We start from the raw sequence: 5,195 nt of genomic DNA, 5'->3' as shown, positions 1-5,195 counted from the left end.
AAAACATGTCTGATTCTTCATACGGCCCATACTTCTGGGCCGTTATCATATTTCCTCTTTTCATTTGCCAGTTAAACATGCCCAGCTCCTTTTAACTGTGCCTTTTTGGGTCTGGTATTCAGGGCCCTTAAATTTATTCCAACAATTTATTCATTTTCCTTTTAAAATCTGGTGTCCAGAACTGGATACATTACTCTAAAAGTACAGTAGAACAATTGTTTCCCATTATCTGGATGCAACAGGTAAAAACTGCTTTTTCAGTTGCAGCATCACCATGACCCATGCTTGACAGTCAGCTCCTTCAACACTGAGGTGTTAATTTGAATGCCCTGGGATACAAGTCAATTAAAGAAAGTGATATGGAGTTTCAGTGTATCTTTATTAGTATTGAATGAAGTTTTGGACTTTTCTCAATATATCCAAAAGAACCCATTCCCTTTTCTGAGAGTTGATACCCTGTTTCTCCAACAATACGGCCTCCCCCAATAGGAAGTCCCAGCATGTTTTATAGGCATGAAATGAAATTAAGCCCCTCCCCCCAAATTAAGGCCTATATTAAAACATGCGAAATGGGGGGGGGGGATGGCGGGGGGGCTTGCTGTTAGGAAGTACTTTTGTTGCACACCCGGATATGGTGCTGCCTGCGTTGACCCTGATACAAAGTGCCCCACCAACGCTGAGGTCAACATCCAAGCCGTCCCCGCCCGCCCTAAGATGCAAGGGGGGGAGGAAATTAAGTCACCCCCGAAAAGACGGCCTAGCCATTTTTTCGGGGCTCAAAAAAAAAAAAAAAGACCCGGCCTTATTATATGAGAAACACGGTAGATGCAAAAAAAGTATCAAACCATTCAGTTTTCTCCTTATTTCCAATTATATTTCCTCACTTTCCCTGTGCAGCAGATAAACAACTTCGCAATTTATTTAAAAATAAACGGTCATGTCCCCTCCCTCTTCAAAATCTCCTTATGTTCCTCACTAGCTTCACCCCATTCTGAGATTTACTCTTTTAACTTTATTCCTATAAGGTTTAAACTATACTTGTTAATCCTTAATTTGCTTCTGGGTTCTTGTATATCTCATTTTGGTTTTTCAATTTGTCACTGGACTTGCTATCCATCCATACAGTCCTCTTAAAGCAGTTCCTATTTTTATTTTTCCAAAGAAAATGTACACAAGAAATGGGATTGACAGAGGGCAGACTTGAACCTGAGTCTCCCCACACTTATTTTGATGCTTTTATCTCTAAAACATACTCACAGCTAGTTACTTCTACAAATATTCCTAGTTGTCCCTTCTAAGTTTTTCTGACATTGTTTTGGCTCAGACACAAACTGCTTTTCCAGGTATATTAAACCAACAATATTGAAAGCCTTTCTTCTTCCTTTTTACCTTTGGAACTGTGGAAAGGGAATTTCACGAAGGCAGCAGTGTCACAAAAAAACAGGAAAAGCCCAAGGGGAACATCAGGTCAGCCAGAAAACAAACTTACATAGGAAAAGGAATCAAATAAAAAGTATTAAAGAATCCCTACAGACAAAAGCCTAAGTAATTAAGAAAACTAGACAAATAGGAAAAGGAAACAAAAGATAATTTAGAAAACCCTTACAAACACAGGACATACCAAATAAGCAAAACAAACAGACAAAAGACACAAAATATAAATTACAAAAGGACAGACAGAAGATTGCCACAGAACAAATATGAAAAACTATCTTAAAGCTAAAAGATTACAGAAAACCAATAATACAATCTGGCCACACCGCAGAGTTTGCCCTCCGGCGGAAATAAAGACAAACTCAAACAGGATTTGAAACATTAGGCACAAATACAAACACTCACACAAAATCAACTTACAAAGGGAGAAAAGGGTATTAAAAAACAGGGACTTACCATAAGAAGCTAGCTAGCCCAGGAACGCAGACTTCTTGCTGTTCTCCGCCTTCCTGAAAAATAAAAAGATCCAGCTTTCAAGCAGTTGTCTGTATCCTTGAGCTCTCCCAGCGGGAAAATCGAATCCTCGAAAGAAAGGCATTTTGACACCTTTCAACAATTGGCGACCACGAAGATTTCCCAGCCAACCCTGCCACCGGACCGGGCCCGCGGATCCAAACCCAGCCAGCATGGACCTTCTTTGTCCAGGGACAACATCCACGGACCCAGCCCGGAAGGTATAGGATAGTAAAGGGAGTCCTTGGGCTTTTCCGGTCAACAGCTGCTTGAAAGCAGGTGAGTACCGCTTCAAATTTATAATCTTACTAGTGAGAGGAGTGGAAGCGTGAGTGGACCAGGTGTGTGATTGTGGGTTTTCTCTGCGGAAACAATGGGACCTCACCTCCTCCGTGATTGCCAGCCACACCCCAGCCAGCTGCTAGCTCAAACACGAGCCGTGACTGGCTGGATTTGGGAACGCAAGGGGTGATCACGGAGTGTGAGTCCTTCTGAAGGACGTAAGAAAAACCGAGCAGGCTGCAAAAGGAACTGGTGTTAGGAAATAAATAAAAAGCAGAGGAAAAATAGTCCCGGTGCATCCCGCAAGCAAAGCCCTGTGCATTTAGAAGGGGCCCGTACCGGCTGCTGGCAAACAAAATTGGAAATAGTTCGTCTAAAAAAAGCAGAAAAGGTCCTTCCAGATCCCCACCTTTAAGGGAGATCTGAAAACTGACGGCTGAGTGTAGGCTGCCTATACCGAAGCTGCTAGGGGGCAGACGGTCCTCCGAGATCCCCGTTTTTTAGGGGGGGTCTTAAAACTGACGGCTGAGTTTCCCTAAAAGAAAGGGGCCTGTACTCCATGTGTAGGGAAACCGGAGTCCTTTCCAGACCTTTTTTGTCTGAAAACTGACAGCTGTAGCCCGGCTAAAACAAAGTAATCCCCACATCAGGCAGGGAATATGGGAAGTTGTAGCTCTCCCAGCGGGAAAATCGAATCCTCGAAAGAAAGGCATTTTGACACCTTTCAACAGAACTGAAGCACAATGGAAAATTACCAGAAAAGTATTCTCATAATTAGCAGACGTTTCTTAGCAAATATTATGGAAGTTGCTTAATACAATATTGTATAAACCACGAAATTACTGAACCAAAGAACTAGACATGTTCCAGTAAACAAGGGTGGGTATGAAAAATAACGGAGGGTGTAAGATAAGTGCGTATATACTGAATTGTGTAAAATGACTAATTAGATTCACTTCTCCTTTCTATAGTACATATGATATGGTATAGCTTGATAAGAGAAACGCCCCGGGCTGGGCTGAGGCTGCGAGATGTATAAAAGTAACACCTCAGGAAGAGCCGGGGGTTCAGAATTTGCCATGCTACCGTGTTTCTCACATAATAAGGCCGGGCCTTTTTTTTTTTGAGCCCGAAAAACGGCTAGGCCATCTTTTCGGGGGAGACTTAATTCCCCCCTTTCATCCTCATCTAGAGCGCCCAGCAGCACCCACCAGCCGCTCCTAACGGGTGATCATGGCAGAGCGCAGAGAGCTTCCTACTCCCGCCAAATACCTTTGCTGCAGACCCAAGACCTTTGGTACCTGCCGCTGTTGCTTTCCCTTCTGCCCATTCCGCCGCCACGTTTGGAGCTGCCGCTTCCGTGTTTGGAGCTGCCGCCGCCTTTGGAGTGCCATTGCTGCCGCCACCGTTTGGAGCTGCCACCGCCGTTTGGAGTGCCATTGCAGCTGCCACCATTTGGAGTGCCACCGCCACATTTGGAGCTGCCGTTGAGCTGCTGCCGCCGTTTGGAGCTGCCACCATGTTTGGAGTGCGGCGGCGCCCAAATGGCGGTGGTGCTCCAAACAGCGGCAGCTGCTCCAACGTGTTGAAGCGGCAGCTCCAACGAGTGGCGGCGGCACTCCAAATGGCAGTGGCAGCTCCAAACAGCGGCGTGCTCCACTCAACAGCACTCCAAACGGTGGCAGCAGCTCCAAACGGCAGCGGCAGCTCTCAACGGCACTCCAAACGGCGGCATGGCAGCTCCAACGGCGGCAGCTCCAGTGGCTGCAGCTCCCAACGGCGGCGGCAGCTCCAAACGGCGGCGGCAGCTTCAAACATGGAAGCGGCAGCTCCAAACGTGGCGGCGGAATGGGCAGAAGGGAAAGCAACAGCGGCAGGTGCCAAAGGTCTTGGGTCTGCAGCAAAGGTGTTTGGTGGGAGTAGGGAGCTCTCTGCGCTTCACCATGATCACCCGGTAGGAGCGGCTGGTGGCGAGGCTGCCCGCGGGGCGCTCCTAACGGCAAGTCCCCCCCACCCTTCCCCCCATTTTGCATGTTTTAAACTAGGCCTAAATTTGGGGGGGGGGGCTTAATTTGATTTTATGCCTAGAAAACATGCTGGGTCTTCCTATTGGTGGAGGCCGTATTGTTGGAGAAACACGGTAATGCTCTGAACCTTTTGCGCAAATAAATCTGTATTCTCCTACCCTTCGTGGTCTTGTGTCCTGATTTGGAAACAGGATCTGCTGCAACAGAACAAAATACCTTGTAAATAAAATCAGTGTCCCATCACTGAGCAATGGAATATTAAGAACATTCTCTTTCCTGTTCGTCCTTCTTAATAGGACTGACATCACAGTTTATGTGAATAAACTATCAGAATTATCTTCATAATTCTGGAAGATGTAAAAAAAGGGGGGGCGTTGTGGTTTAAGCATAATCTGATTCAGAACATGGCAAATCAGTTGTCATTATATTATGCTGAATGCAATTATTTTGATTAGGTAAGACTTTGTATTTGTTGCTATTTAACGTGAATTGTGTTGAACCAGTTACAATACATTGCACTGTATTGCAATACAGTACGTTAATAGAATAACAGAGCTGGAAAGGGAGCTGTCTTCTAATCTAGTAAAACGCTACTTGTTCAAAATCGAAGTCGATTGACACCAAGAGGAAAAGCTGTGTGAAGAAACCGTTTCATGGTTTTTATGTAACGGTTTTGCCCGTGCGTTGTGTTTTCACAAGCCTTCCTTTCAAACTCGGTAAAGGTGATCTAAACAAAAAACAAAAAACCCGCACACAAAACCCGACGCTTTCGGCTCTCCAATGAAAGCGACGGAGATTCCACAAGGTCTGTACGGGACGATAAAGTTTTGCCTGCCTAGAAAGGATATAAGTTAAAAAAAAAACATAAAACCGGAAGTAATTATTTTTTTCCTAGCATCTAACTTTCTATTTCCCTTTTTGGGGGGGGGGAAATGGAGT

Source organism: Notechis scutatus, chromosome 4 (assembly GCF_049901735.1).
Source record: "Notechis scutatus isolate UNSWTSFEM ecotype Mainland chromosome 4, rNotScu1.2, whole genome shotgun sequence".
NCBI lineage: Eukaryota > Metazoa > Chordata > Lepidosauria > Squamata > Elapidae > Notechis > Notechis scutatus.
This window is presented reverse-complemented; position numbering follows the sequence as displayed.